This window comes from Phaenicophaeus curvirostris, chromosome 1 (assembly GCF_032191515.1).
Source record: "Phaenicophaeus curvirostris isolate KB17595 chromosome 1, BPBGC_Pcur_1.0, whole genome shotgun sequence".
NCBI classification, from domain to species: domain Eukaryota; kingdom Metazoa; phylum Chordata; class Aves; order Cuculiformes; family Cuculidae; genus Phaenicophaeus; species Phaenicophaeus curvirostris.
In genome coordinates, this window is record NC_091392.1 from 197,609,981 (window position 1) to 197,621,804 (window position 11,824).

Below are 11,824 nucleotides of genomic sequence, written 5' to 3' on the forward strand. Positions count from 1 at the left end.
GTCATCTTCTGCATCAAATTTGGAGCTGGCTTTGTTCCGAAGTGGGAGAACTGGGTGAGGAGAGTGGGAACAAGAAAGAAAAGAAAGAAAATTCTCAACAAGACAGGGGAAAAAAGAGGGAGGGGCCAGAAAGTCTGGGGAGAAGGGAGAGGTGTGACCAGGTAAGGAAACAAGAAAAGAAAAACATAATTCCAAGGAGGAGAGAGTGGGAATATGGAAGGAAAACTTTGGCAAAGGAGAATGCTTTGGCAAAGGAGAAGAGAAAGATAGAAGAGACACTAGGGATGGGTCAAGAAATGAAAAACACAGCAAAGGGTATGAAGACATGTTGAAATTAAACTGGGAGAAAATTCATAGTAAGGAAAGAGTGATGTAGCCATTTTCTTTTGTATAAAAGTGTGCTAGTAGTAACTGTTAACATATATTAAAACACTAAAACATATAAATATATAAGTTACTCAGGAGGTTAGATTTGGCCCCAGTCATGTTGGGAATATAGAATCATAGAATCATTAAGGTTAGAAAAGGCCTCTAGGATCATTGAATACAACTGTCAGTCCAATACCACCGTTCTTACTAAACCCTGTCATGAAGTGCCATGTCAACATGCTCCCTGAATACCCTTAGGGATGGAGACTACACCACTTCCCTGGGCAACCTGTTCTAGTGGTTGACCACTCTTTCAGCAAAGAAATGTTCCTAACATCCAAACTAAACCTCCTCTGATGCAACTTGAGGCCATTTCCTCTTGTCCTATCACTTGTTACTTGGGAAAAGAGACCAATACCTGCCTTGCCACAGCCTCCTTTCAGATGGTTGTAGAGAGTGATAAGGTCTCCCCTCAGCTTCCTCTTCTACAGACTAAACAATTCCAGTTTCCTTAGCTGCTCCTTGTAAGACTTGTTCTTCAGATACTTCACCAGCTTCATTGCCCTCCTCTAGACATGCTCCAGCAGGTAGATGTACTTCTTGTAGTGAGGGCCCCAAAACTGAACACAGTATTTGAGGTGCAGCTTCACCAGCACCAAGCACAGGGGCATGATCACTTCAGCTGAAAACACGCCTCCCTCTGTCAGGCACCTACTGTTGCCTTGTTCTCAACATCCAGATGAAAAGGTGACTTGATCACAAAAACATCAATGAAAGGGGCATGTTAGTGAAAGTAAAATGCAATATATTCCACTCTCCATCTCACCATCTCTCATCTTTGTTCTTATCTTTGTAGAAAATTTCTCATTATGAAAGGTAACTTCTGTAGCGTGGAATTAATCTCACATGACTTTAGATGTCCATGAGGTAGATGTCACCCTAGATTGCCTTTATTCCTAGTGATAGAAACAGATACTTCTAATGAAAAGATCACAGACCTGTTTTAGGAGCTACTATAGTGTTACAACAAATCATTAATGGTGAAAGAATCTCAACACTTGTTCAAACTGAAATCTGGGCATCTGCGTAACATGAATCCCAACCATGAGGACTACCAGTGTGGCAGGGTGGCTGCAAGAGTGAAGGAGTAAGGCCTAGAACTTTTGTCCCCAGGTTGCGTATTTAATACCAGCAGCATCAGAGGATGCAGGTAAGTTTGTCTTCATCACTGACTCTCAGCTAGTGAAAATCTTGAAAAAGCCCACAGAGTGTCTCAGGCAAATAACCTTTGTTACAGTACAAATGGCAAAAAGGAGAGAAACTAAGCTAAACGAACTGAACTCAGCTATGTAGAGAGTTAAGAAGCACATAAGGAAACTTCATAATGATATTTAAAAGTAATCCTTTCCCTAAATCTCACACCCTGGTTGCTTGGGTTTTTTACAGACCCTTACTTTGTAATGTCTCTAAGGTACCATCTTCCCCATCCTCACACAGCTAACACTGTGAGCTGGGCTCAGCACCCTTGATATTGATGCTGGGTTTTGTGATTTTGCCTGGCTCATAGCCCTCCAGGGTGATGTGCAAGGCTCACCTCTGTAGTTTCTCATCTATACCAACCCCAGCACTATACATTCCTTTACTGATATTGTATGTTTCTTCTCTTCATCTTCCAAAGCCTCTCCCATCCTGCTACACTTCATATATCACTTACTATTTAGTGTCTAGACTTGGTACCTAGACTTGATCGTGTCTCTTAATTTCAAATACCATTCAGTGCTATTCGTCACTGAATGCTTAATAGTTTTTCAAGCAAGTGCATGAAGAGCAGAACAGGTATTGTATTAGTATTGTGCTTTTCAATTTGTCTACAGCAATCATCTGTTGTCTTTTTTTGTCCTACATGGATTTTTAACTGTTTGGGACAAGTTCAGTCCTTTCATCTATGTTTGTGCGACATTTTGCACTCGGGGACTTACATGAAGACCAATGCTTCTAGCCATTACAGAAAAATGAAAATACTGCTAAGCTATATTAAACACAATTCTTTTCCTACTTTAAGACTATCTTTAGATCTGCTCTTTACTAAGTAGGATCTGTATTCAGTCTTCAATGAGCTAAGCTAAATACTGCTCATTGTGAGGTACAGAATGAATGCCAAAAAGAAGAGCACAATACAAGTCTGTATTAACACCAGAAGCCTGATTCCAACCTCTTTTTCTGAAGTGATAAACTCATCCTAAAGAAATGAATAGAACAAGCTCTAGAACACTTAGAAAAACAGTGCTTTGTCTGTGAAGTGTTTAGTGGCTAAGCTGAGTGTATACGATTGTGTACATCTATTTTTTCCCCTGTAATATTGACTTTGAAGGCAATGAAAGCATTTTTGTGTTCCACTGATCAATGCCTCCTGATTATATCGACTTACTGCGCGTCAGTGCTGGTCCTGCTTTTATTTCTATCCTTTCAGCCATAAACTCTTTATTAATTTTCCAGTTACATGTAGTAGTGGGAGTACCAAGAGAGGAAACGTAAATACATGAAAAATCCTGTTCATCACACTAGGAATAAAAACCATTCCAGCCCTACAATTTCCCTGGGTGGTGCAATGTGTGAAATAGAAACTGAAGAATTACAGCCCCATGTATGTTTTTGAAGGGCATATCTGACTGCCCGCTTACTCTGTTAATAGATCTGCCCCATTTGGACTGTAGCTGCAGTGTGCTGGTGCAAAACCACCCCTTTTTGCTGTTGCTACCCTGTATAAAAAGGAGTCAGCAGCTCTGCTCTTGTTTATTCAAGTATAAACCTTAAACTGTTCCTCTGAAGTCAAAACTTTATTCCAGATACACAGTGATACTGCACTCAATTTAGTTTATTCCACTTTGGCACCTTGACAGGAATTATCTCTTGCTGTATAACACTGTTGCTAGTGTTTTCCTCAGTTGCAGGGAAGGGAGGCTGATTTTCAGCAAGAAGAATCAGGAAGCAAACTGCTGTTTAGAAGCTTTTTCAAAGAGGATCTGGCTCTGAGAAGGTTCATGAGCTTGGGCACCTGACCCAGATCTCCAGCTGGCTCTCCCTGCTCTTGCAGCAGGTACCCAGGTCAACATCGCTACCTGTATCCAGAAGCATGTGGATGGCATGTTAAAGTAGAAAGAACAAAGTGTAAACAGCAGTACCAACGTTATTCAGTTTTTTTTTATCCGGAGCATCCCAGAACCACATAGTCCCAGCCAAGAAAGAGCTGATGGCATGGCAAGAGCACTGAGGAAGATGAGGGGCAGCTCAGTGCAAAAAGACTCAAGTCTTGAATTCAAGCAGAAATAGCCAAAATAAACGACATCAAATGACAGAATGGTGCAGGCTATGGTGCTTTTATTAAGAACATGTGTGAGTCTGAAGAGATGGAGTGAAAGGTGTTCTGGACCAAGTTTAAAATGGGCTCTCCACACTCTTCGGGAATTTATTCACTGCATGGCACTGTCACGCATGGGTGGTTGTAAGGCCCAGCATATTCAGGACACACACTTCACAGTCAAAACAGCTTAAATGTCACATGGATGGATCTTTTCTTCTCTTCAATTTTTCTTATATTTCCTTCCCAATTCCCTTTTTTCTTTCCTTTTGTTCCTCCTTTTATGCATAATCTCCTTTTGTATATACTTAGACTCTCTCTCCTCCCTGAGATGACATTCTGGTGACCACAGGTTTCCCCCTCCAATGGCAGTGCAGATATAATTTCCTCTGGGAACACCAGTGCCACTACCAAAAGACAGCCCTCTGGGGATAAAACCCATGGTTATCAATGAGACTGTGAGCCCAGAGCACCCCAAGGTTTTCACAGACAACACTCTGCAAAGCACCTTCTGCGATGGGAGGGAATGATGCCAAAATAACAGCCAGCAAGCTCTGGCTGTCCAGCAAAGCATCGCCCACTTCTTGCTTGTGTGCTCATCTGATTTATTGCAAAACCCATTTAATTTAATTACCTGAGTGTTTTGTCCAGGGATGGCACTGCGGCAGCTCCGCTGTTTTCTGAATTGACAATGAACCATGACCTGTGGCCAAGGGTTGTTTGTGCTTCTAACAGAGAACAACACCGTCACTATCCAATATTAAAATAATTAGAGGTTTGTGCTTTCATTTTGCTGGTTTCATGCAACAATTCTTTCTGGTTTTGGCTGAAAGGAATTTCTCATCCCTGTGTTTTGTCACTGAGGTTTGGCCAAGTAAGTGCTCAGGGTGCAGGTGAATTAGGAGCTAAAACCAGTATCCACTGGAGAATGCCCCTTGACCAAATGGGAGAAATGTTACTTCTTCTGGTGATTGTTCTCCTCTGTTCTTTAACTTCCCCTGAACTGCCTTTTTTCTTCCAGGAAGACTTCAGCAATGGAGAGCAAATGTTTGAAATATACTGAGGAAACATTGGTTTTGTTAAAAAAAAATTAAAAATGTTTGTTAAAAAAAAATGTTAAAAATTTGTCAGAGCTGTTTGATGTCATCAGGATGGAAGGTTTCTGCAGGCCAGTGCAGCGTTTCTGGTCAGACCGAGAGACACTTGGCTCAGTCAGATGACCTGCGAGAGATAAAAAACTCCCTTGGGAGGCTGAGGCACGTGGAATGGAGACTCCCACCAGGAGGAAAGAGGAAGGCAACAGCCAAGGAGTTAGGAGCAATCGTTAACAGTTTCATTATTCTGAGGGGAACCATCCTGGTTAACCAGTACTAGTTGTGTTGATGTAACTGAAAAGTTTCAAACATCTACATGATGAGGGCAGGTTTGTAGCAAGAATGACTGGTCACCATTACAGTGAAAGGACTTAATCCTTTACCTGTACCAGAGAAATTGATACATGGTGAAAATTGGGATAAGCCTTTGGAAATAAAATTGGTTTTCAGATCCTGAGGTCTGCTTTTTCAAGCTGGCACTGATTGATCAGTTGAGGAAAGGACAATCCATCCCCTTGGTGACCCTGAAGTTGTTAGTTTTGGCCCACAGTGGAGCAGAATAGTATTTTAAATCTCTGCATATCTTATGTAGCAGAGGGGCCAGAGGCAATCAGGGCACTATTTCCCAAACTGGGAAGTGCCTTTGGGCATTCCTTACCACAGCCTGGGTTTCTGAAAGGGATTCTCTGCTTGCATAGACCTGCATCACAAAACTTTCCCAGAAAAAAAGCAATATCCGTTTTCAAACTATTTATGCTTTTCTGCTCCTATGTCCACTGGAAGGCAGTTTCAAGGCCTATTTAAGGGTGAAGGGATGTTACGGAAGGTGAACTGCAGGCTTTTTTGTTTGTTGCACCTTTTTGGTACCAAAAGGAAACATAAGTAAAAGTCATAGAATCATAGAGTCATAGAATAACCATGTTGGAAGAGACCCACCGGATCATTGAGTCCAACCATTCCTATCAAACACTAAACCATGCCCCTCAGTGCCTCGTCCACCCGTGCCTTAAACACCTCCAGGGAAGGTGACTCAACCATCTCCCTGGGCAGCCTGTTCCAGTGCCCAATGACCCTTTCTGTGAAAAATTTTTCCTAATGTCCAGCCTAAACCACCCCTGGTGGAGCTTGAGGCCATTTCCTCTTGCCCTGTCCCCTGTCACTTGGGAGAAGAGGCCAGCTCCCTCTTCCCCACAACCTCCTTTCAGGTAGTTGTAGAGAGCAATGAGGTCTCCCCTCAGCCTCCTCTTCTCCAGAGGTTGTTGCTGAACGACCCCAGCTCTCTCAGCCATTCTGAAAGGGAGAGAACTTCTGAAAGTCCTTTCTGAAAGGGAGAGAACTGCCTTTTTCCATCCTAGGAGATACATCATCTTCATCGTTGTAAATATCCAAAAGCTATCTGGGCATGGTCCTGAGCAGCCTTCTCCAGGTGGCCTTGCTTGAGCAGGGGGTTGGGCCAGATGACCTCAGGTGGTCCCTGCCAGTCTCAGACACTCTGCGACTTTGTGGCTCCATGAAGGACTGTGATAGACAAGAAAGGGGTAGCAGTGGAGTGCTGATGTGGCTTAGGGGCAGCCTTTGCACGAGGCACCACGGTCAAGTTAGCAGTAGTGGCTACCATGGGGTTTGGGCCCCGGACGCTGTCGCAGAGCTGGCTTGAGCCCACAGCTCCCCCACAGCCAGCATAAGGAAGACATCAAAAAAGCTACACAAAAAAAAAATGAACAAAATATCTTGCCTATGCTGCTGTCATTCCCTGGTGGTGTAATCCATTCTTTATATTAGGGTGTGGGCCTGAATTGAGCTAAGGGCAGGATGTGCATTGACTCTGCAATGACAGCAGGTCTCCAGAGGCTGGAGAGAAAGGCAAGAACCCAGGGAAGTGTTAAGAGGAAGATACTGGGTGGAGGCAGGATTGTAAAAGAGCTAGGTGAGAGACGAATCCACACACATTAAAAAAGAAAAACCTGGAGGGCCTCTTCCAGTAGGCACATCTCGCCCTGTGCAATACTTGGGCTTCGTGCCTGGGTCTTGCCTCACCGGTGGCGCAGGGAGGCAATGAAACACAACGCCTGTGACCATTAGATGGAACATGGTTAGATGAAATGCAGACCTGGAAAGCTGAAGCAGTGGAAGACAGCTGGTTCAGAGTTTTAAACCTATTTTTGATATCCTTAATATGCTTGTATTATTTTAAATGGCTATTACAAGATAAGGAAGCACTTCTGTATAAATTGCCAGAAACAGAATCACAGAATCACAGAATAACCAGGTTGGAAGAGACCCACCGGATCATCGAGTCCAACCATTCCCATCAAACACTAAACCATATCCCTCAGCACCTCATCCACCCGTGCCTTAAACACCTCCAGGGAAGGTGACTCAACCACCTCCCTGGGCAGCCTGTTCCAGTGCCCAATGACCCTTTCTGTAAAGAATTTTTTCCTAACGTCTAGCCTAAACCTCCCCACTGCTGCCTCTTCTTTGCAAGAATTGCTTTTTGAAATTGGTTGGGATTCTTTTTATGAGCAGTTTAACAGTTTCAGAACAGTGCATGTCTGGTGGTATCTTGCATCAGACACCCTCATCCCATGATAAACTTGCCAAAAGAAATGCAGCTGATGTTGTTCCAAGCATGTTCACCAGATGATATTAAATAAACTGGGTGTTCTTACTTGGGGGAAAAAAAACAGGCAAGAAAATTATTTGGATCCATACAGCAGTCAGAGGAAGATCCAGCATTTGCTGGATTCACCCAGGACGCTGCAGACCCAGCTACAACCACCTTCTACTCTTTTGCTGAAACTGTTCGTGAAGGAGATGCAGGGATGCAGATACCTGGCTGCTGAGCCACCTTGATACTCCCTGCTTCCATGACCCTTCAAGCTCTGAAGCATAGGTAATGTGGCTCAGATTAGCATGTCTTACCCTAGAACTTCCCAGTCCTACACTGCTCACCTTGGTCACACTTCCCACCCTCTCCACTGAGCCAGCACAAGCCCTTTCACAGCCACATCTGAGATGCTTCAGCATCTGGCTGGGAACCACTTCGTTTTTTTACTCCGCTATCCTTCTACCTGTCTAGTCAGGCATTAGATAAAGGAACAAATTACTGTGGAGCATCTCATCACTGCATGCAACTCCTCTGCGGTGTGCACCCAGCCCCTGGCACCCTGAGGAGAATGAAAACTAATTATGACAGACTCATTGGGCTCTTGGGACGGAAGAAGGATAAGCTACCACCAAGCCCATCTTCATCTCCTTCCTGCTGAGCAGCCAGTTGATAGCAATCTACTACTGCCAGGAATTTGTCTTATGTACCAAAATGCTTCAACTTGTACTTTGAGAATTTTGACTTTTTATTTTTCAAGGGAGTGTAATACTTTCAGTCCTTGTGGCTGCAGATAGAAGTTCAGAACTGCTCAAAAATCAGAGGCCAAATAAGAACAAATAGCTTTTATTCTCTTTTGTAAAATACTTTTACTTTTTGAGAGCCTGGCTTGTGATTTTTAAATACCCCAGAACAGCGAATTTGTGCTTTTTGTCTAACAGGGCACTTTTAATAAGTATCTGTTGCATAAACCCCCCCTGTGTGGGAAGTTGCTACAAGCACTTATTTTCTTTGGGTTTGTGCATCTTTCCTGGGTCTTTGTTTTATCTGGCTGGTAAGATTAGGAGCACTGCAGGGCAGGGAGGGTCCCTGTCTGTGTATTTGCACTGTGTCTTGCCACTTGTAAAGGAAGCAAGTAATCATCATCCTTGCTGCTTTCATGTCTACTTGCACAATAGAAATAATTAATAGTAATAGCAATGCTTTGCCTATCTGCGGCTCCTTTCATCTGAAGACCTTAAAGTGCTTGACAAGCATTAACTAAATTAGCTTCCAAATACCTGGAGAGGGAGTCAGATATAATGATTCCCACTTTGCAGATGAGCACACATGAAGAGAAGCAAAGACTAACTGAGTCCTTACAGTTAGTCAGCTGAAACCACGTTTCCTCCATTGGAGGAGGTTGCTCAGCACTTCTTGAAGCTCAGGGCTTTTTTTTTTTTCTCAGATGCCCAAAGGTGGGTTTTGAAGCCCACTTTTTACTGGCAAAACATACAGACTGTGGACCTGTGTGATCTGCCCCAAGTCCTGGAGGAGCTTCAGGAGGTGTTTTTAGGCATCATGATTCATGTTTTCCCATTCAAACTCCTGGCCTGGGTAAGAAGGAAGCTTTGCTTACACCATGTTGACATCACTGTGAGCAGTCAAAGACTCAGTGACTCTGTCTGAGTTAGTCCTGGTTTCAGAAATATAAGTGTACTCCTGTGGAAAACCACTCCAGCTTGGCCCCAGGGGTGGTGAAGACACATTCACATCGTGCTGCCTTTCACTTCATAACCCTTTCAGAGAGGGATCTGCATGTGAGTTGGCAAATTTGCTCAGTCTTGCACTCCTGGTGCAAACTTACCAGGCTGCCTCCCTGCCACGGTGTTCACAAGACCTTGCAAAGAAAGCTGCCAAGAGCCCAAACCCAACTCCAGGGTCTTAATCCGCAGTCATCTTGTCTCCTGTATGTCTCTGTTAAACCAAAGGTGCTCTCTGCCCCTCCCAGGATTGTACCCAGCAAGGCAAAGGAGAGACTGGCCGAGAACTGTGCAAGGGACAGAAGAAATCCTCAGTAGGGACTATATAAAATTCAGTTCTAACTCAGAATGATAGGACAAAGGCAAAAGATGTTTTGGAAAACCACAGTAAGCTCTTAAAATTCTTAACGGGGCTGATGGAAGGGACAGGATTTTTTCCACAGACTGTGGATTTCTTAATTATGTAGAAATTATTTTCCTCCTTTATACCAGACCTGAAATATTTCCACTTCACCTGCTGGCACTCACAGTAACCAGGGTTCTTTGAACAGGAAGCTACAGTGTCATTGAAGAGTGGCAGGGCTGTTCTTTTTGCAAAGCTTTGTAGACGCAGATAAAAGATGCTGAAAGTGTTGGCAGCCATCTGCGGATGCCATAAATCACATAGTTTCATTATGGGCAACCATCCAGCCTTCCACAAAGTTGTCACATTTTCCCCACGTGCTTCTTTTCAGAAGCAGAGAAACTGGACAGAAGAAGTTGTCTGGAGAGCACATATCTCCTGTTAGCTCCTCCACTGCAAACAACACCCTCCCATTTAACCAGCAGACCCCAAGCAAAGTCTCACAAGCCTGCTGGGAATTTGGAGGTTTATAACACTCTCAGGGACGGGTTGCCTGGCAGAAGTGAATTTGCAACCATTTGGAAGCACCTTATGCAGACGCAATCACATCACTTCTTTCTTCTCTTCTCACAATGTTTGATAACTTCCTTTTGCTACTACCTGCTTTAAATAGTCCTGGCCAATTTTCCAGTGCTGGGGTTTCCTATTAACCCAGGCAGAAAATGAGGTAATGATCTCATAGGAGGAAAACAAAAGGGTCACTTTTCCTCTAGAGTTAGTAAGTAGGTCAGTGCCACAAGACGTGATGGAAGAGGATCCCACGATGCCCACGGGGCAGCTGAAGGAGTCTGGGCAGGCAGCAGAGCTGCTCAGGAGAGAGACGAGGTAGCCTTTGGTGCTGGCACTCCTGCAAGCAGGCAGCAAAGGTAGGTATGAAAGGGTTTCAACATAACCAGGTCACAGTATCACTCCCACGAAGAGTGGAAGACCAGGGAGAACCTAGTTTCCACCACCCTCATGCACAGATGGAAGGTCGTAGGGCAGGAAGGCTCTCACCTGGCTTCTACAGCTGAATGAGAAGCCAGGAGACTGGGCTGCCTTCCTGGGTGAGTGCCTGGAAGTTACCTAGCCTTCCTCTTTCCTCATTTGTATAATAGGATTAATAAACATGCTCTGCCCCACAGTGGTGACGTAAAGTTAAGCTCTTTCATGTTTGTTAGGTGCTAAAGTGAGCAACACTGTAGAAACCCATAAATGATGTACCTTAAAGTTCTGTTGAGGTATTAATCTTGTTTTAACAGTGCAGATATTACGTAAGTTACCACATACAAGGAGCTTCTCTTAATTACGATCAAAACTTCCCTTTTTAGCCTTGCTGTAATGGCTTTCAAGGTTGAACATATTACGCTTGCCAAGTTTATTTGGTGATTTATTATAATCTCTTCAAATTTGCAGATCCTTTCAGTACAGTGTTAAACACTTTCCTTTTCATCATTGCAACCCTTTCAAATCTTTTAATTTATTCAGCTGTTTTCCCCAATGTAAAATTAATATCTCTAAAGTCTAAATTCGGCTGTGGTACTGTCCTTCATCAATGGTGTAGCAGATAGAGGATTGCCTCAAACTCATGATGGAAAAGAAAGGATTTGTGGGCTGCTTGTGATACATCAACATATATATCTATATATGTTAGAATATATTATATACCAATATATTGAGCAATATATATGATAATATATATTACACATGGTAATTATATATATGATAACATTGTATATTACATTATATATATTATCATATATATAGGTATATAATATATGATAATATGTATATAAATATATATATTGATGTGTCAGAAGCAGCCCACAAATCCTTTATTTTCCACCATAAGTTTGATCCAAAGCCCTCTTCTCCATTTCACACCTTGGCTCAAGATTTGTCCGCAGCTGGCAATGCACCGAAGCAGTTGTTCTGCAAGGACAGTGTCAGCACAGAGGCATACAGAGAAAATTATTCTGCCCTTATGATCTCCAGACAACCACTGTGGTAAATGCCAAGTGTGACCCTAAGCTGGGTGCATGGACTGAGCCCAGATGGCTAGAGGGCAATGCTGAGAAGACATGCGGGCTCTGATGTGGGAATCTGAAGGACTATGTTCAGTCCCTGTCCTGTCACAAGGACTTGTAGGCAGACATGAATCAGGTCCACACTGGGCCACTTGTAGTATAGGCTACAGCTGTCTTTCTAATATCTCTAATATCCTTGTAACTATTCTTGAAGTTTCAACAGCTTTTTTTCCCTTCTGTCTCC